The sequence below is a fragment of the Typopeltis vanoorti genome, chromosome 12 (genome assembly GCF_054136105.1).
Source record: "Typopeltis vanoorti isolate ZY-2024b chromosome 12, IOZ_Tvanoo_1.0, whole genome shotgun sequence".
NCBI lineage: Eukaryota > Metazoa > Arthropoda > Arachnida > Uropygi > Thelyphonidae > Typopeltis > Typopeltis vanoorti.
The window spans coordinates 8,444,397-8,467,142 of NC_143560.1; the positions used below are offsets into that span (position 1 = coordinate 8,444,397).

General features: G+C 35.8%; 1 protein-coding gene across 1 annotated transcript in view; it reads left to right on the plus strand.

Annotated features, from left to right (window-relative positions):
- Positions 1–373: 373 nt before the first annotated feature.
- LOC150100569 (uncharacterized) overlaps positions 374–22,746 on the plus strand; it is a 305,525-nt gene continuing 283,152 nt past the window's right edge. Inside the window, exon 1 of the mRNA XM_090401835.1 lies at positions 374–552. The gene's annotated coding sequence lies outside the window, so the exon portion shown is untranslated. The remainder of the gene's footprint in view (positions 553–22,746) is intronic.

Here is a 22,746-nt window from a genome sequence, read left to right on the forward strand (position 1 = left end):
GTACAGTTATACCTCTGAAAGCTGTTCAACTTTATTTCTGAGTAGTCTGCAGATTTGATTCCTGCCATGGGTATGGATATATGTGATTGTCTTTAGATGGGAGATGAATTTCATTAGTCTCTAGAGTGAGGTTTCAGATTATATAAAAATTCAATAAAAATATTTAAAAAATAAATAAAAAAACAATAATAATAAAAAAAAACCTTAACTCATCACTGTACTAACATACTGTTGGTTTACAACCTTCCATAGGTGAGAGCCACATAAACTTATAACTACAAATCAAAATGTCATTCATTATTTTCCTCTTTCTTAGCAGTTTATTACTTTTTCTTTTCCAGATGGAAGAAAAACATGATGCTGGTTTTTTTTTTAAGCTTTCATGAAGAATAACCATTGTTGAAGTCCACTCTATTATTGTGCCTATTATACCTCAAATTTAATTCATTGTGCATTAGTGCATTCTACATTACCATCTGCATGGATGAAATTCCAGAAGGTCCTAGGCAACCAATGTGCTTTTTTTCCTTGGAAGAGCTCTTCATAAATTAGGTAGTGCTTTTTTTTTTTTTTTTTAAATACAAATTTTTATTTCCTCTACCACTTTTCTATCTCAGTACATCATGTGTATAATATAATCGACTTCTAGTTTATAGACATACTTTCCCCCATTCCCAAAAGCATTACATAAATTATGGAAGTGTTCAAGATTTTTTGATAATTAGCTGTATATGTAAATATTTATTTATTTAGGTTTAAATGAATTTCATCAGGTGTAAGACTTTCACACAACTTGTTGGAGACTTTGAAGTGGCTTAAAAAAGTTTCATGTTTGGTCTCTAGATCAGGGGTCAGCAACCTGTGGGCTGCATGCAGCTAAAACGTGCATTTTTGGCAGCCCATAAAAGGTTGACCCTACTTATATGGCATGTGGCCTGCATGTTGAATTATTTAAATAATACATTTTATAATCCTCATCCTATGTTACGCTTTTGTGCAGGCCTTTTACCACGTAAGCTTCCATAACCGATAATTTTACCATGTAAGCTTCCATAACTGATAATTCCGCAGAATAGGTTGGTTGCAGCTTATTCCCAGTAGTATCCCATGAATGTTGAAGCATGTGTTTACTGGGCCAGTTTGCCTGCTTTGCAGGAGGAAAACCCCCAGGATAAACCAGGGAAAAAACTCTGCTGTCCACGCCCAAGACCGACTAATTTGGCTATGACTGAGAAAAATTCTTAAGCTCCTCAAGTCTCCAACAGGAATCGAGCCTAGGACACTCCTTCCCCAGGCATATGGTTGTGAAGTGCACAGTCACTAGGCTAACTGCACAGGCCACATTTTATAATATGAATAATAAATTAAAATAATTTTATACCTATACTTTGTGATATCACCGTGCAACTTGGCACAAGTCAACTGTGATTCATCATGAATGAGGATAACAAAGGTGACTTCATCTGACGACAACCGAGATTTTGGTGCACTTTTGCAGTCGCATTCTCTGGTCCGTCTTTTAATATAATTCAAGATTTCAATAACATTAACTATTATTTTCAGATAATATATATTTGTTGAAAATAATTTCAAAAATGGATTCAAGAAAACATAAAATTGCATATGAAGGAAGAAGGTTTAATGATGAATGGAACAGCAAGCACTTCTTTATTGAAATTGGGGGTAAGTCTTTTTGTTTTGTCATAAAAGTGTTGCTGTTATGAAAGAATATAATAACAGATGTCATTATGAGAATGAACATGAAAGTCAACAAGGATTTGAACTGTGAACTTAGAAAAAATCAAATTAATAAATTACAAGCTTCTTTGACTGCTCAGCAAAACATATTTAAGAAGCAAAGTATTCATAATGAATTGATTGTTTGTGCTAGTTATGTTGTAGCGGAACTGGTTGTGAAAGAAGAAAGGCCTTATGCAGATTTAGAATTTATTAAACGATGTTTATTAGCTGTAAATGGATAAATATGCCCAGAAAAGAAGATGTTATTTCAAGATATTAGTTCTTATACAAGGTGAATAGAAGAAATCGGTACCAATTTATTTAAGCAGCTTAAATTTAAAGCAAAATCATTTGATTGTTATGTTCTGGGAATGGATGAAAGTACTGATGTAATAACAGACACTACGCAGTTAATGATATTTATTCGGGGCATCGATAGTGTCTTTAAAGTTCATGAAGAATTGGCCAGTTTGTGTAGTTTAAAAGGTACTACAACCAGCAATGATTTGTTCATAAAAGTAAAAGAAATTATTAATTCTTTAGAATTGAACTGCAAAAAAAAAAAAAAAACGCTTGCAACCCGATTATTAAAAATAAAAGTTGAATGCGGCCTGCGAATGTGAAAAGGTTACTGATTCTTTCTCTAGATTATGGAAGACTATAAGACTTTTTTGATAATTTTATTTTATAGGTTGATATTTATTTATTTAGGTATAAATGAATTTCATCGTCTGGTGAGACCATTATCCACTTAATGGAGTCTTGAAAATGTTGCATATGTGGTTTTCAAATTATGTTATTTTTAGCAATATCAACAAAATTCCTACAACTGAAATATCATTACATGCCATACAATTAAAAACAAACCTCATTTATTGAAAAAGTCATCATTGCTGATTTTCAGGACAACAAAAACAGATTAAAATTAATCAGAAAATTAAAAATAAAATTAAACTTGCACAGATTCTTATAAGAACTAACCAGTATACAATAAAAATGCACAGACCTTACATAATCCATGTCTACATGGTAATTGAATAACATTAATTACTCACCTTCACTCACAAACTAAGCCTCACAACAAGCTTATAATTTTTTTGGCCTTTCATAATCTGATGATGACTTTTGATTCGGAATGGCCATCATGCTGTACATCTACTAGCCACATAATAGGTTTTCTATATTTCTTTTTATGTTGTATTATTTCATATTTTCATTATCAAGCTCAGCTTCATTATCGAGTTTGGTACTAAATCAAATAAAAAAAAAAATCCTTTAAATGCAACAAATATAGTATTCATCTTTCCTTTCAAGCATATTCAGATATGTTTTTAAGTGCATATTCTTTTTGTAATAACAAAATTAATCAATAATGTTAAATATGTTATTTGAAACCTTATGAGTAGATCACAGGAGTCAGCTCCTTGTCCATAAAGTTTAGCTCTTTTCTCTACTTTATAATAGCTCCTAATTTTTTCATCCCAAAGTAACAACCTTACACTATGCTGTATTAAATTGAAGGCCATTATCATTTGTCCACATTGTCAGTCTATTTAAATCACCCCACAGGATCTTGATATTCCCATTATTAACTATTGTCCTTTTTAGTTTTGCATCATCAACAAACATTTGGGTATTTTCTCCCTCCCTCCATCCCTGTGTTATTCCCTGTATCATCAATATACAAATTAAATAGCAGACGCTACAATATAAAACTCTGCGGCATGCTGCTTCTCACCTGCATTCTCTTAGATTCTACTCCACCATAGCTGCCTTCTTATTCATGTAGTATTCTGCAATATTATATCGAATGCTTTCGTGAGGTCAAGCAGCAATATAGTGTAGTGATATCCAACTGTACTATCACTTCATTATAAAAAGGGAGATGATTATTGAGAGAAGATTTGCCTTTTGGAGAACTGTTCTACCACCTAGATAGCATCGTTTTCACTAGTGGCATTTGTAAACTGCACATACATAATGTAGAGCATTATGGTTTAATTATATTAAGGTTCATATAAAAATAACTTAACTTTAACAAGATTTAATAATATAAATAAATATATATATATATAATTAAATTTAAGTAAATTCTGGAATTTGTGAAAAACTATTTCTCATAAGAGGGATGATTTAAGTTCATTTCTGTTTATTTTCGGCCGATGTAGCAAGGTTTCACAACTGTCTTTGTATAAATGCTTCAAGAGATCATTTTTGATTTGGGATTATTTCTGAAGAGACCCTTGATACCAGAACAAAAATTTTATATTAATAAAATATATATATGTAAGTTTAATCCATTTTATGTTATTTATTATCACTTTACTATTTATTATTACCTTCTATACTGCTGTAACATTTGCTTTGGCACAGTATGACCTTTGCTGTCCTTGTGCCAATAAACCATCAATCAAACTCACTTTATCAAACTTGTAGGAACGAACCAGAGGAATAGTTTGTTATAGTGGATAATTTACTGTAGCATATTTTCTTTATAGTTTTCATTGTGTCTCTAGGGCTTCACTTGAAACTTTTCCATAGGTTTTTTTTATAGTGAGCAGAAATTTTTTTTCCTCCTTGATGTGTCTCTCATCTCTGTGTTCCTCAAGATTACTATGAAAAGATAAGTTTAAATTTTGAATTTGCATGTGGTTTGGTGATAGTTTTTAAAATATCGTTGTATGATAATTGTGATCGGTAGGCATTGTTTGGTGTAGTTATAATTCTGTGTTTATCATATTTTTTGTGTTTCTTGTGTGCAGCTTTGAGCATGACTGAAATGGCAGTGACATGTAAGATGGTGCAAAAAACGAATGCAAGTGGCATGGATATTTCGAAAGTGGCGAGATGCCATGAATGCAGTATGTATACTTGAGGAGAGATTGAAGATGTTTTTGTGGAGAGGGAAAATAAGAGAGAGATGAGAGCGTTTTTGGGTGTGTAAGAAGTGCAGCATACTTATGAATTATGAGATATCATTGAATATAAGCAGTAGTGGACAAAAGATTGTGGGTTTAGTTATGGGTGTAAGCAGAGATTACAATCCGGTTGAGTGCTTGAATGGTAATGGTATGACAGCATGCATAGATGACGGCAGGTTAGCGGCAGTAAGCAGTATGAGAGTCAGTGGCGAGTTAGTGGTGGTGAGTGGTAAGACAGTGGAAGTGCAAAATGGTGAAAATGTGATTTGCATAAATGGCACTGAAAAACTAATTCAAGATATGAAAGCAGAGTTGGTGAAGATGAGGCAAGAGATTAAACATATGAGGAATGAGCTGAGGAGAATTTTGGATTTGCATGGAAATCTGAGAAAGAATGGAAGGAAAGATTTGAAAGAAATATCGAATGATTTGAGAGTGTCAATGTATGGATTCTATGATAAGAGGTGTGGTGAATGAAAAGGTGTACAAGGTTTGTTTTCCAGGTGTTAGAATGAGTAGGGTGGTTGAAGCATTGGATAAGAGAAGTAAACAAACAAAACAGTTGGTAGTGGTAGTTGGCACTAATATCTGACTGGCAGCAAGACGAATGTAAGGAGGGATATCACGAGGCTCTTAAGGAGAATAAAAGATAACACTGTGGTAGTTAAGGTAGTCACCATGTTGCCCAAGTTGAGAAGGCAAGCAAAGATTTTGAATGGCACGTCAGAGTTGTGTGCAGAGAAAGGAGTTCATTTTGTGAATGTGTGAGATGAGTTTGAGGGGTGGATAGAGTTGTATAAAAGAGACGGGCTACATTTGAATGGATTTGATGTGACTCAGTTGGAGAAACTGTTGCTGCAAGAGAGAATGAAGTGACTGTGAGACCTTAGAAAGCAAGGGGTGTTGTGTAAGAGCAGGAGAGTAAGGTAGGCAAGTTTGTGAATGGAGAGGTGAGTGCTGTGAGTGGAGAGAATAAGAGAGAACAAACAGAGAGTGGACAGGGAAATGGGGGGGTGGTCAGGGTGGACATGAGGACACTGCATGAATAGTATAGATGATGGTTTCAGGAGTAGATGTGTGAGTGAAAAGGATTAAGACAGTCAAGGATGTAGAGTGATATTTAAGGGGCGGAGTGTAGTATCAGTGATGATTTCATTCCCCCTTGTTTCAAATACCAAATCATCACTGGTAGACAGGAATGGATAGGGGAGAATGTAGAGGAGTCATGTCTTAGAAGTGGAGTCAGTGGAACTTGTTATAGAAACAGAAATGAACTAGTTTGTATGTTTACAAATGATAGAAGTATTCGAAAAGGGAATGAAATTGTAGCATTGATAGAGTTCATTCATTCAAAAATTGTTGGCATAAGTGAGACATGGTTGAATGAGGATGACATTCCAACAGGAATAAAGATGGAGGGATATGTAATCTTTCACGAAGACAGACAAAGCAAAAGGGGAGGAGAAGTGTTATTGATGACGGCAGAGGAGTTGCACCCATCTAGGGCGGAAATGCCAAGAGCAAATGCAGGAGATTAAATAAGGTAGGTGTAAAATGGATGACTTAAGAGGTGAAGCAAGCAATCTGGAAGAAAAAAGCATTGTGGAGGTGGCACAAGATAAATGGAGATAATCTGTTACATGAGGAGTACAAATAGCAAGCAAGGAAGATGACCCACTTAGTAAGGGTAGCAAAAGTGCAGTATGAGCAGCAGTTAGCAAATGATGCTAAAAGAAATCCTAAGGAGTTTTTTCGATATATGGCCAGCAGAAGGAAGAATGATTATGGGAGGATGATGTTGGTCAGTGATAATGGGATAATAATAAACACTGAGGAGGATATAGTAGAGGTGTTAAATGAGCATTTCATTAAAGTATTCCATCCTTGTGATTGTAACATAATGCAGAGCTTGAGAGCAGTGGAAATGAGAGAGGAACCACTGATGATAAGTGAGCAGGAGGTATATGAGGAATTGAGTAAACTTGATATCAACAATGATAAATTTAGTTTAATCCTTTATCCCAGTGAGAGCAAACAAAGTTTGTACCTGAAAATATCTTCAGGACTGAATATAGTGTTGTACTATCTTACCTGGGTAAGTAGTACAACACCAGGCAACTCGTAGCAAAGGTGGAGCATGCTACCAACACTCCTATCCCAGTATCTCCCATAATACAAAACACATCTCCTTGTGGATATGTATACTGTTATGGATTAAGGGATTGGCCAGTACCCAGACTAGTTTCGACCTTTATTGAGGTCTCTTCAGTGGGAGCCAGGCCCAGAGTTGGAGATACCAGGCAGAAGCAGTAGCAAGGTCATCTTTACCTATAGGAGTTGCCAAAAGGTTTGCCACCTTTTTTTATTAAATTACTCTGGATTTAGAGAAAGATGTTGAAAGTTTATTTATCACTAGGTTAGACTATGATAAATTTAGTTTAATCCTTTATCTCAGTGTTTTTATTAAATCCTTTATCTCAGTAAATTTTATTAAATAAACTTTCAACATCTTTCTCTAAATCCAGAGTAATTTAATAAAAAAAAGGCGGCAAACCTTTTGGCAACTCCTATAGGTAAAGATGACCTTGCTACTGCTTCTGCCTGGTATCTCCAACTCTGGGCATGGCTCCCACTGAAGAGACCTCAATAAAGGTCGAAACTAGTCTGGGTAGGCCAATCCATTAATGCATAACAGTATACATATCCACAAGGAGATGTGTTTTGCATTATGGGAGATACTGGGATAGGAGTGTTGGTAGCTTGCTCCACCTTTGCTACGAGTTGCCTGGTGTTGTACTACTTACCCAGGTTAGATAGTACAACACTATATTCAGTCCTGAAGATATTTCAGGTGCAAACTTTGTTTGCTCTCACTGGGATAAAGGATTAAGCTAAATTTATCATGGGACCTTGGCTAACCTAGTGATAAATAAACTTTCAATTGATATCAACAAGACCATGCACCTTCATGGTATATCACTGCATGTCTTGAGGGAATGTTCCAGGGAGTTAACACCTTTAATATACATTTTCAACATGGGTCTTAGATTAGCCAAGGTCCCAATGGAATGGAAAATGGCAAAATTGTTCCACTCCATAAAGGAGGCAATAAGACTAAGGCTTCGAATTATAGGTCATTCTGCTTGTCTGGAATTGTGGTCAGTGTGTTGGAGAAGCTAGTGAGGACCGGATTCAGAACTGGGTGGATAGCAGTAGAATTCTCTTTAATGATCAGCGTGGGTTTGCTAAAGGAAGATCATGTTTTAGCAATCTGCTTATTATAACAAGGTGACAAATACATTGGGCAAGGGGGATACATATACAGTAGTATATTTAGATTTTGCAAAGAATTTTGGTAGATTACCACATGATAAACTAGTAGTTAAATTGGAACAGATGGGGTTGGATACTAGATTAGTGTATTGGATTGGATATTGGCTGTCTGATAGGTATCAAAAGGTTGTGTATAGGGTAGTAATATCCCAGAAGAGGAAAGTCACTAGTGGCATGCCCCAAGGGTCTGTTTTGAGGCCATTGTTGTTTAATTTGTATGTAAATGATACTAGAAAGGGCTTAATGGTGATATACAGTTGTTTGCAGGTGCAAAGTTGGGGAGAGTTCTGAGAAGGGGAGCACATGTTGTAACTTTGCAAGAGGACCTAAATATACTGTCTGAATGGGTGAGTGTGTGATGATGATGTCAGTTTAATGTTACAGAGTGTAAGGTTTTAAAATTTGGGAAGCAAAGATGGGATGCAGAGTATAGGATTGGTGGGAATATTTTGGAGGAGATGGAGAAGATGAAGGATTTGGGGGTTGTGATGGATAGAGACTTGAAATTTCATGAACATTTTATTGAAATTGTGAGGATAATACAGCAGATTATGGGAATGATTCAGAGAACACTGACATGTAGAAGTAAGAATGTTGTGATTCCATTGTACAAGACTTTGATCAGGCTGTATATGGATTACTCTGTGCAGATTTGGTTGTCAGGTTTTTAAAAGAATGATGAGATGTTGGAGAGAGTCCAGAAACGATTGACTAAGTTGGTTTCTGGTCTCTGGAATGTGGAATATGAGGACAGATTGAAAGAATGCAAATTACAGAGCCTAGTGGATAGAAGAAAAAGGGGGAACATGATCGAGATATATAAGTTGGTAAGGGGTAATTACCAGAATAACGTGGATGAGATTTTTCATAGAATATCTGGAGAAGGGGAGAACAAGAGGCCATCCCAGGAAACTGTATAAGGTGGGCGTGAGCAAGGGAGTGAGGAGTAGATTTTCTGCATGGAGAGTGGTGGGTGATTGGAATGCGTTGCCTGAGAGTGTGGTGAGTGCAGGAACAGTGAATGCATTTAAGGTTGAGGTATGATGAGCTGTGAATGTGAGAGTGTGACTGTCTATGATGAGTCTCCTGACTCTGTGGAGATATGTTGATAATAATAATGATAAGAATAAAAACTTTATAACTCTGGAACCCTCCCCTTAGATATATGGACTACCAAAAATCCATAAACAAAATGAGCAATTATGTTCCATTGTGGATGGCATTGATTCACCCACATACAAATTAGCCAGATGTTTAGCCAAAGGCTCACACAATATATTGCCAGCACACTTTCACACAAAAAGCTCAGCCCATTTTAAAGCCAGTATAGAAAACTTCACACCCCAACACACTGACATAATTGTTAGTTTTGATGTCTTCTCTTTATTCACTAATGTTCCACTCAGATCCTTTAGACCTCATTCAAGCCATATTTTTCCCGATATCTCAACCTGTTTCATTTTACCAAGGAGGCGGGGCTGGAAAGTTCTGATAAACACCTAGAACAAAAATGATATTTATTAAAGCAACTGTTGCTTATATCAGATGAAATATGGGGGGGGGGGGTTAAAGGGTTTTAAGATTATGCTCTTTCTTTCTTGTGGTTATATCAATTGCTTTAATATCATTTTTGCTGTAGGGGTGTTTATCAGAACTTTCCAGCCTCCCCCCCCCCTCATATGAACTCAGGATATTTCGTTTGGCAAGAAATATTCTACAAACAGATAGATGGAATAGCCATGGGTTCTCCACTCTCTCCATTGCCTGGCCAACTTCTTCATGGAGACCTTTGAAATAAAATCCTTCCACTGTCTGGCTACACTACATAGATGATATATTCTCCATTTGGCCACATCACCTGGATATGCTCCACAATTTCTTAACACATTTAAACAATAAACATCCCAGGATCCATTTTACCTTAGAAAAGGAAAATAACAACAGTCTCCCATTCCTAGACACGCTGATTACATGCCAGTCTGATGGATCACTAGCATCCTCTGTTTACAGAAAACCTACACATACCTCCCAACAATATGGAATTATAAAATCCCTATATAACAGGTTCTGATAACAGTGCCCTAACTACTGAACTTGATCATATCCTCAACAACACATTCTTAACTAATGGCTACTACCCCCCCCCCCCCCCAAAAAAAAAAAAAAAAAAAATTAAAACCCCTAACTGTAATCCCTAGAGCAGAGATTACTTAAGATCTATCACCATTCCATATATCTGGAGCACATCCAAAAAATTGACAAAAATCCTAAGGAAATAACCTTACAACTTTTTACAGACCACATAAGAAATTTGCATCTCTAGACCTAACAGGCCCCTTGCTATGGCCAAACAGGCAGGATAACCAATATCAGAATTTCTGAACACAAGGACTGTATACATCTGGTTCTACCAATACAGCCACTCAGGACTTTCTGACTTGCTTTGGACACCCACCACAAGATGCATTGGAAGAAGGCCAGTCTATTACAAGGCAGCAAATGAAAGTATGAAAGGCTATACTTCAAATCTGTCTCAGCCCTGAAAAACTCAAAATTTCAACAAATTTAGGTGCATGAGTCTGCCCCAAAGTTGGGAAGCATACATACTAAGATGTATGCTTCCCAATGGCCAACACTACCCAATTCAGCACACACACTAGCAGTTGCCATTTAGGACTCTAGTGATTGCATACACATATCATTATTTTTGTGATCACTGATGATAGCAATGTAACACTGTTGAAATATAGGAAAGTATTAATTATTATTATTTTTTAAATTAATATTTGAGTATATGTTATTTCTGAAAAACAATAGTCATTATTTAATAGGACTATACAAATAGCAATGGGGTTGGAGAGAATTTTTTTTTGCTGGTTACTCTGGTATAGATGTATATCATTTGACTCCTTCTCCATGGAATCTTTGTAGTGTGTATGAGGGTGGTCTGAAATGTTCTTGGCCTTGACCATAGATGGCAACACTATTGGCAAGATTTTTTTTTCTAAGTTGGTACATCTGTCATAAGCATCCATGTGAAATTGCAAGTCATTCTATCAAGTAGTTTGTTTTATACAGCTTTCTGAAGCAAAAGTATTGTCTGTATCCCTTGAAATGGATAAAATTGAATATCATGCGGTTATAAAATTCTTCATAAAAGAAGGTTTAACAGCAAAAGAAATTCATTTGAAGTTCGTAAAAGTTTATGGGCACCCTTATCCTTTGTTTTCAACAACTATGAAATGGGGTGCCGAGTTTAAACGTGGGCCATACCATCCTTGAAGATGATTCAAGTTAAGGACGTCCAAAAAGTGTAACAACACAAGAAATCATTGATCAAGTGCATGATATGATATTGGAGGACCAGCGAGTCAAATTGTGTGAAATTGCTGAGACTATAGGCATTTCAAAAGAACGTGTAGGATATATTTTGCGTGAAGAATTGCAAATGAAAAAGCTTTGCACAAGATGGGTGCCACGCTTGCTCACAACAGATCAAAAACACACTCGCATGAAATCTCTGAACAGTGCTTGGAACGTTTTAACAAGAATAAAACTGATTTTGTGTGTCACTTTATTACTATGGATGAGACTGAGATTCACCATTACACACTAGAATCCAAACAGCAGTCAAAACAGTGGACAGAAGCCGGTTGTTCAGCGCCAAAGAAGACTAAGTCGGTTCCATCAGCAGGAAAGGTCATAGCATCGGTGTTTTGGGATGCTAAAGGCAGTTTGTATATTAATTATTTTGAAAAGGGTAAAACAATGACCAGGGAATATTATTCCAATCTTTTAACCAGGGGGTGCTTAAGGGTCAAAGCTGTATAACTGAGAGGAAACCTCCACATAGCCTTTAAAGGAATGTGGAGAACCAACCAGGGCTTCTGACCTAATGTCCAATCCTCACCTTTTCGTGGTGCACCCTGTTGGGTATCTACCTGGATACTGAATGAATGAGGATGGGCTGGAAATTTGGGATTTAGTGACCAAATTGTATTCTTATTGGTTTAAACCATTGGTTTAAACTCTTCAATCCAACCTTTTTGATTTGAAGAGCCATTTTTAAAATTATATCTGTTAAAAAAAAATTTAGGGAGCTGCATGCGGTGATGAGCAAATAATGGTCTGCAGGTTGCATGCGACCCTCTCAGGTTTTTTGTGTGGTCCACGGTGTTCATTTTGTATACGGCTGAATTAGTATATTTTAATTAAAAATCTATTTTATGAATGTTGATTTTTACATGTGGATTTATTTGTGCATGAGTTTAAAATTAAACTCATTTGTTTAATTTTAAAAAATTAAAATATAGCTAAATAATGGAAAATAAATGAATACTTTCTTATCAAAGAAAAATAAAATATTCTTTATGCGGATCAAACCGAGTATTTGATCATCATCATCATCAAATTCCTGCCATGTACCCACAAGGGGTGTACAGGATATGATAGTACTACATGAAAAAATTATATCATTACTAACTTCCTATCTACAATTTTCCTCCAAATCAGTCTGTTACTTGTCAAGACTCCAACATTATCAGATCTTATATTTCTATCATCTAAGACACTTTGTACCATATCAATCCACCTATATCTTGGTCTTCCTCTGGGTCGTTTTCCTGCCAACCTGGCAGAGAACACTTGTTTTGCTAATCTTTCCTCGCCCATTCTGTTTAGGTGACCATACCACCTGAGATTAGATCTGCTAACGCATTCCTGGATGCTGACAATGTCAAGTTCTTTCCTAATATCCTCGTTTTTAATATGATATTGCCATTGATGCCATATATTCACGCCTATAATCTTTCTCAGGACTCTCATATCTGTAGTCTCTAGTCTTTGGTCAAGTGTTTTACTTCTGACCCAGCTCTCAGATCCATAAGTTAAAACTGGTTTGAACACTGTCTTGTATACAGCTAATTTAGTGTTCCGACTAATTTCTCTCTTATTCCATATGAATTTATTCAGTTGACTTCCCACCATACCAGCTTTGCTGATTCTGTTGTCTATTTCTATATTTAATTTACCATCTTCAGTAAAAATCGTGCCTAAGTAGCTGAAATGTTTTACTTGTTCCACAGGTTCTCCATTCACAACACAGTTGATATTTCCAATGATTCTGCCTATTTTCATTGTCTTTGTCTTTTTATTGCTGACCTTCATACCATATCTCTTACAACAGCTATTTAATTTAGTCAGAGAATCTTGCAAACTTGTAGCGGATTTATTTAGAAGTATAACATCATCTGCATAAAGCAAAGAGCTGACATTAACATCTCCAATTTTCATATCATGTTCAATACCACTTACCTTTATAATGTGATCCATATAGATAATGAATAACAGAGGGGATAATGTACATCCTTGTCTCACACCAGATTTAACATTAAACCATCTTCCTGTACTTCCTTCAATTCTAACTGCTGACTTACAACTCAAATAAAGACTAAGTATTGCTTGATATAATGCCCCATTGACACCATATAACTGCAGCGTATTGAATAGCTTCTCTCTTGGCACCTTATCATATGCCTTTTCCAAATCGACAAAACTTAAATACAGATCTTTGTTATATTCCCATGCTTTCTCGACTAATTGTCGTAAAGTGAAGATCTGATCCTGACAGCCTCTGTTTGGCCTGAATCCAGCTTGTTCATCACCAAGCTTTTCTTCCACAATTCTTCTCAACCGTTTCTCAAGTATACTTGCATAGATCTTGCCAGGAACACTCAATAGGGAATTACCTCTGTAATTCTCACATTCAGTTTTATTTCCCTTTTTATATATGGGTACTATGAGAGCTCTACTCCAATCATCGGGAATTCGTCCCTCTGTCCAGGCTTTCTGAACTGTGCAGTGCAGCCACTGTAAGACTCTTATACCACCATACTTCAGCATTTCTGGTCGAATATCATCTACTCCAGCTGCCTTTCCACATTTCAAGCCTTTGATGGCTTTTTCTACTTCAAGAATGGATATGTATTTCTGACTGCATGCCTGGTCAGTGTTTTTTACCACTGTGCTGTCATCACTACTTGTTTCATTTAGCAGTTTTTCAAAGTAATTACTCCATACTTCAAGGATATCTTTTTCTCCAGTTTTCATGTCACCTTTATCATCTCTAACTCCTTTTACAACACTCTTTCTTCCATTCCTCTTCTTCAACAAACCTCCAGAATATTTTGCCACCTTCTTGATATTTATTTTCTATATTCCTGCCAAAGTCCTCCCATCACTTTTGTTTAGCTAGTTTTACACAGTGTTTAGCATTCTTGCATTTGTCTCTATATTCTCTAAGAGCACAAACTGACTTACTTGATAGGAACTTTTGATATGCTTTCTTCTTTTCCTTCACTGCCTCTTTAACTTCCTGTGTCCACCAGGGAGCTCTGATTTTTTTATCCTTGCAGACAACCTCACCACATGCCTCTCTGGCAGAATCAAATGTTTTCTTCAGAGTTTGCCACTGAATCTCCAAGGTTTGATTCCTGTTCTCAAACTCTTTCATTTTTTTTTCAATAATCTTTGTGTATTTTAGTCTACAGTTAACATCTGAGAGCTGCTCAACTTTTATTCGCTTTAAAACTTTCTTACATGTTATTCTTTTCAATATGAAATTCAATTTTATCCTGCTCAAGACTAAATAGTGATCACTTCCAATTTCAAATCCTCTGTACACTCTGGTGTCCTGCACCAGGGAGAAAACATCACTATCAACAATAACATAGTCAATGAGACTTTTCTTATTCCTAACCTCTTCTCTCCATGTGAATTTGTGCACATTTTTATGTTGGAACATGGTGTTAGTAATATGGTGTTGGAACATGGTGTTAGTAATAACCAGTCCATGTCCTCAGCAGAAATCCAACAGATATTTGCCATTATTATTAGCTTTGCTCTTTTCTCCAAATTTTCCCAAAATATTTTTGTATGTCTCACAGTCATTTCCTACTCTGCTATTTAGATCCCCAACAAGGACCAACTTTTCCTTTTTCATTGTGTCAGTTGCTTTTTCTAAAGCCTCAAAAAATTCCTCCACTTCTACATTAATAGAACCTTCTGTGGGACCATAGGCACAAATAAGTCTCATTGTCCAGTTCCCCATTCTCATATTTGCTCACATTACTCTACTTGAGACTGACTACCATTCAAGAAGATTAGCCTCGTATTTTGTGTTGAATACTATGGCTACTTCTTTTCCTTGATTGTCATTGCCTGAATATAACATTTTGTATTTATTGCTCAGAAAGATCTCACCAGTTTTGGTTTTTTTGTTTCAGTCACCCCTATTATGTCGATCTGGTACTTATCTAATTCTTCAGCTAGCTCCATTTCTTTGCCATTCAGGCTTTTTACGTTGATAGTACCGATCTTTAACTCTGGTGATGTTGAGTTGGGGTTTGTTTTCAGATTTGTTCCAGTAGCTGACTTTTCGGTGTTCGCCCTGGTTCCCTGGCGAAAACAATGGGGGCCTTGTTTAACCGGGCGACGTCCCAGCCAGCATGAAATTTTGTCATGTTGTACCATCATTTTTTATTTTGGTTTAACCAATAAGAATACAATTTGGTTGGCTAAATCCCAAATTGCCAGCTTATCCTCGTTCGTTCAGTATCCAAGTAGATACCCAACAGGGTGCACCACGAGAAGGTGAGGATTGGACATTAGGTCAGAAGCCCTGAACAGTGCTCCACATTCCTTTAAAGGCTATGTGGAGGTCTCCTCTTAGTTATACAGCTTTGACCCTTAAGCACCCCCCCCCCCCCCGAGTATTTTATTTATTATTTAATTGCTCATTACTTCTTTAAATTTAGAAACTATATTGAAAAATATTATAATTAAATTATTTATTTTTTTAAATTTATTTATTTTTTATTATTATTATTTTTTTACAGTAACACGTTATCATACTTCTAAAACACAGGGATGGCATGTCACACGAAATTATATGTATTAAATAATACAGAGATTTGCTCCTCCTTACAAAAACATGTATAAAATCCAACAACATACCTATTTCTTTAATTTTTTTTTTCATTTAAAATATCTTCTTAGCACGACTTTTGCTGTTGAACTTCTTGGGATAGTGTCTCAATATGCGGCGAATACGCCGTAATTTTCATTTTGAAACATGACGAAAGACTCACGTTGTTTAGTAGGTTTCTCAACTTACTTTTAATAAAATTCATATTAGAAAATATATGCTCACAGAAATATGTCGATCTGAAAATCGATAGAAGTCGAAATGCGTATGTTTGAAGTCACCGAATGTAAGTGTCCGGTAAACAATTCCACGTGTCAAATACAATCTGATCTTGCTTTTTAAGATCTTCTATTTCAAACTATTTTTTTGTATTTCAAGGGTAGATTTTTGTCTTTCCAACTCCTCCAGGTCAGCTTTAAGATTTCTAAATTTTGAATTCCACAAATCCTGGGTTTTCAGGTCCTCTAACTGAAGTTAAAATGCAGCCTTATGAATTCCAGCAGAAGGTAAAAAATTTAATTCGGCAGGATTAATTTCAAGTGGTCACAATAAAAATGACATAGTTGCCTAGTTTTTTCTAAATTCCTCAAATCTCTCATTAAATTCAGATCGCATATTTACCACAGTTTCTTTGAAAAAGGTTAAATTTATGCAATTATTTTCAGTTTAATATTGTTGATATTTCTTCAATGTAGGAAAATGTAATAATGTGCCTTTCTCTAAGTCTGTCGCAAACAAATATAATTTTTGTTCAAACGAAATCACTTCTTCTAAAAGCAAAACTGCTGTATTTCCCTTTAGTTTCTTATTTAGTGCATTTAAATGGAAAGTCATATCCACCATAAAGCAGAATTTTTGTAAAATGTAAATGGAATGTAAAGAATATCGCGTAAGATTTCAAAGAGTTCAAACAGGAAAGTATTAAATTTTTCAGCATCGCATGTATTATTTTCAATTGTAAAATATTCTTGACTTAATGTAAAATGTACTTGATTAAATGTAAAATGTCCTTAATTTATTGCAAATGCTAAATTTAGTGTTTTTAGTTTCTAATTTAATAAATAACATTAATTTTGCATTATTCAAAAATAGATTGTTTAATAACGAAAAGAGCTACAGTTATTCACTCAATGAGCCACATGCAGCTCCGGAGCTGCAGATTGCCGACCCCTGGCTTAAACCAATATACAAAATGATGCTACAATATGACAAAATTTCATGCTGTCTGGGGCATCACCTGGTTAAACAGGGCCCCTGTTGTTTTCACCAGGGAACCAGGGCGAACAGCGAAAAGTCAACTACTGGAACAAATCTGAAAGCTCACCCCATCTCAACATCACCAGAGTTAGAGATCGGTATTATCAACATAAGAAGCCTGAATGGCAAAGAAATCGAGCTGGCTGAGAAATTAGATAAGTACCAGATCAACATGATAGGGGTGACAGAAACAAAAAAGACAAAAACTGGTGCAATCTTTCTGAGCAACAAATATAAAATGTTATATTCAGGCAATGACAATCAAGGAAAAGAAGGGGTAACCATAGTATTCAACACTAAATACGAGGCTAATCTTCTTGAATGGCAGGCAGTCTCAAGTAGAGTGATGTGGGCAAATATCAGAATGGGGAACTGGACAATGAGACTAATTTGTGCCTATGGTCCAACAGAGGGCTCTACTAAGGTAGAAGTGAAGGAATTTTTTGAGGTTCTATAAAGCTACTGAGACAATGAAAAAGGAAAAGTTGGTCCTTGTTGGGGATCTAAATAGCAGAGTAGGAAATTATTGTCTGACATACAAAAAGGTTTTGGGAAAATTTGGAGAAAAGAGCAAAGCTAATAATAATAATGGCAAATACCTGTTGGATTTCTGCTCAGGACATGGACTGGTTATTACTAACACCATGTTCCAACATAAAAATGTGCACAAATTCACATGGAGAGAATAGGCAAGGAATAAGAAAAGTCTCATTGACTGTGTTATTGTTGATAGTGATGTTTTCTCCCTGGTGCAGGACACCAGAGTGTACAGAGGATTTGAAATTGGAAGCGATCACTATTGAGTCTTGAGCAGGATAAAATTGAATTTCATATTGAAAAGAATGACATGTAAGAAAGTTTTAAAGCGAATAAAAGTTGAGCAGCTCTCAGATGTGAAGTGTAGACTAAAATACACAAAGATGATTGAAAAAAAATTAAAGAGTTTGAGAACAAGAACCAAACCTTCGAGATTCAGTGGCAAACCTTGAAGAAAACCTTGACTGATTCAGCCAAAGAGGCATGTGGCGAAGTTGTCTGCAAGGATAGAAAAATCAGAATTCCATGGTGGACACAAGAAGTTAAAGAGGCAGTGAAAGAAAAGAAGAAAGCATATCAAAGGTTTCTGGCAAATAAGTCAGCTCGTGCTCTTAGAGAATACAGAGACAAATGTAAGAAAGCTAAACACTGTAAAACTAGCTAAACAAAAGTCAAGGGAGGACTTTGGCAAGAGCATAGAAAATAAATATGTATTTAGAAATGGAGAAAAGAGTGCTGTAAAAGCAGTTAGAGATAACAAAGGTGACATGAAAATAGGAGAAAAAGATATCCTTGAAGAATGGAGTAATTACTTCGAAAAATTGCTAAATGACACAAGCAGTGATAGCACAGTGGGAAAAAACACTCAACAGGCATTCAGTCAGGAATACATATCCATACTTGAAGTAGAAAAAGCCATCAAAGGCTTGAAATGTGGAAAGGCAGCAGGAATAGATGATACCCGACCAGAAATGCTGAAGTATGGTGGTATAAAAGTCTTACAGTGGCTGCACTGCATAGTTCAGAAGGCCTGGACAGAGGGACGAATTACCGATGATTGGAGTAGAGCTCTAATAGTACCCATATATGAAAAGGGAAATAAAACTGAATGTGAGAATTACTGAGGTATTTCCCTACTGAGTGTTCGAGGCAAGATTTATGCCACTATACTTGAGAAACGGTTGAGAAGAATTGTGGAAGAAAAGCTTGGTGATGAACAAGCTGGATTCAGGCTAAATAGAGGCTGTCAGGATTAGATTTTCACTTTACGACAATTAGTTGAGAAAGCATGGGAATATAACAAAGATCTGTATTTAAGCATTGTCGATCTGGAAAAGGCATATGACAAGGTGCCAAGAGAGAAGCTATTCAATACACTACAGTTATATGGTGTCAATGGGACATTATATCAAGCAACACTTAGTCTTTATTTGAGTTGCAAGTCAGCAGTTAGAATTGAAGGAAGTACAGGAAGATGGTTTAATGTTAAATCTGATGTGAGACAAAGATGTACATTATCCTCTCTGTTATTCATTATCTATATGGATCACTTTATGAAGGAAAGTGGTATTAAAAATGATATCAGAATTGGAGATATTTATGTCAGCTCTTTGCTTTATGCAGACGATGCTATACTTCTAAATAAATTCTAAATAAGTTTGCAAGATTCCCTGACTAAATTGAATAACTGTTGTAATAGATATGGTATGAAGGTCAGCAATAACAAGACAAAGACAATGAAAATAGATAGAAACACTGAAAATATCAACTGCATTGTGAATGGAGAACCTATAGAACAAGTAAAATATTTCAGCTACTTAGGCATGATTTTTAGCGAAGATGGTAATTTAAATATGGAAAAGATAACAGAATCAACAAAGCTGGTATGGCAGGAAGTCAACTGAATAAATTTATATGGAATAAGAGAGAAATTAGTCAAATCACTAAATTAGCTGTATACAAGACAGTTCAAACCAATTTTAACTTATGGATCTGAGAGCTGGGTCAGAAGTAAAACACTTGACTAAAGACTAGAGACTGCAGATATGAGAGTCCTGAGAAAGATTAGAGGCATGAACAGATGGCATCAATGGCAATATCATATTAAAAATGAGGATATTAGGAAAGAACTTGACATTGTCAGCATTCAGGAATGCGTTAGCAGAGCTAATCAGGTGGTATGGTCACTTGAACAGAATGGACGATGAAAGATTACCAAAACAAGTGTTCTTTGCAAAGTTGGCAGAAACGACCCAGAGGAAGACCAAGATATAGGTGGATTGATACGGTACAAAGTACCTTAGATGATAGAAATATAAGATCTGATAATGTTGGAGTCTTGACAAGTAACAGACTAATTTGGAGGAAAATTGTTGATAGGAAGTTAGTAATGATGTAAATTTTTCATGTAGTACTATCATATCCTGTACCCCCTTGAGGGTACATGTCAGGAATTTGATGATGATCTTTTAACCAGACTAGACAAAAAAATCCTTGAGAAAAGACCCAGTTTGCAGAAGAAAAAAATCATCTTTCATCAGGACAATGCACATGCCTACGAAGGTGTTTTGGCAATGGGAAAATCAAGGGATCTGCACTATGAATTGTTGGAAGATCCACCCTATTCCCCAAATTTGGCTCTCTGACTTCTATCTCTTCCCAAAACTAAAACTCTTCCTCGTTTTTCTTCGAATCAAGAGGTGATTACAGCTTTAGAGGAGTATTTTGCTGATCTTACTGAGAACCACTACAGGGACATGATAATGGTGCTGGAGCATTGCTGGAATAAATGTATTAGTCTTAAGGGAGATTATGTTGAAAAATAAAAATAATTTTGAAATTATAAATTTGTTTTTTTATTATTTGGCCATGAACGTTTCAGACCACCCTCGTATGCCACCTATTAGTTATATTAGTTATTTCATTTGCATTCATTTTTGTCATTGTGCTGATGAATTCGTTTACTGAAGTATTAGCCTAGTTCAGTTTGTTTTCTTATAAAATTATATCCTTTGTTTTTTTCCTTAGATCATTATTCCAAAGACACTCAAGTCTGAGGTTACAAAAATGGATTGAAATAGGCTATTGAAATAATATTGAAATAGGCTTTGATGTTACCATAGTTTACATCTTTTAAGTTTCTGACTGTAATTCCTATGGGTTTTTTGTTCAAAATAAAATTTTGATAATAATAAATGTATAATGATTACAGAATAATCATGCTGTTATTTGTATTATGTTTTATAACTTACTGTGTAGGAATCTCTTATCAGATGAGATCATGCTAATGTGATGAGGCAAAGTGTGATGAAGGGGAGATTCTGGAGCAGTGCCATATGTTATTTCATATTAGTTTCATTCGCCAGTGAATAATCCATGTTGAAAAGCATGGTAAACAAGCTTTTTCAAATCAAGTCATTTGCTTGATGCATTGTTGCTTTACCCCATCTGCTCCTAATTTGCTGATTATTCCATTTGCCAGTAGTACTGTGTTACCAGTGGAGGCTGACTCAGAATAGCTCCATTCACTAAGTAACCAGACATTCACAGTTATGAAAAATGATTAGACTCATTTTGCAAAAATAATTAGTGACTATGCTGCACTAACATATATTTAGGCAACTGAAAAATTTATAGAAAGTACTCGTTATTTAACTTATATTAAAAAAAAAATAAAAATAAAACTTAAGTATAATTTCTGGGAATGTTCCTAGAATATTTCTTGCAATATTCCCATTCCAGAATATCTGAACACGAAAAAACATCGCAACATCAAAAAGAAAAACAAACCACAGAATACAGGGAAGACTGAAATTGCAGCTCACGCCCTTTAACTAAAACACATTCCCCAAATTGACAAAGCCATAATCATTGACAAACAAGAAAACGAAACGATGCTTAGAATATCCGAAACTATTGCCATAAAATGTGATGGTAATTCTATCAACGTCCACCGCCCCTACCTAATATCCGAATGTTGGACGTTCCAAAACTTACAAATTAAGCCATGCCTCCGGCCATTTAGCGACAACAAATGCCCAAATTTGGCAGATACATCTTGCAGCCTTGACATAGCCCTACAGTCATTCCCACAAAGTTCCGATGATGGTCAGACGATGACCGAAACGGTCCACACCCCGTAAACCCTTGCCCCAGTTTCCACATAAGGATACCCTTCCCCTTCCTTCCCCCCCTCTCCCCACAACAAAATAATATATATATATATATTTATATATATATTATTAATAGTAACCCGGGTTCCCAAACTTATTTCCCGTGTCCCAAGTACATCCCCATGTTCTTTCCCTCTCTCCCCCCCCCTTCCACAAGAGCTTGGATTTAGAAGGCATCTTTAAACCAAAATCAAGGTATGTACATAATTTTTCAACATTTTTTATTCTGCCATAATTGCCTTCTACACTCGCCCGTAATGTCCTAAATTATATATATATACCCCCCTTTTGAGTTATGTTAGCCAATGTATTAAATATAAGGGACACTCCTAAACAAAAACAGGCTAAAATATATATAAATAAAAATTTTATTTTTAATTATATTAAAAATAAAACTTTTAGTAAACTCATGGCAGCCAACAGAATAATGTGGTATGTAGATATGTTTGCTATAGTGAATATCTCTTATCACAGCCTTGGTGCTTTGGAACACTGGCAGAGACTCTATCGATGGTTTTCAAGAGTAGGTTCATTCACTGTGACAGTGTTTGCAATAATGAGAGTTGATTGTGCGTATATCTACACATATTGGCCACTGAATTAAAAACTTATTTAATTCTGTGTTGGACCTCCTTTAGCGACTGCCAATACCAATCCTTTTCAATTCCCTGCACATATTTCAGCAAGATATGGGTTGGGAACAGCCTTCATTAAATGCTTTGGTCAATTACTGCACACAGCAAATTCTGTTTGTCTGTACAAGCTTCGCAGACGATGGTGATCTCGTTCCTTACAGACTGTC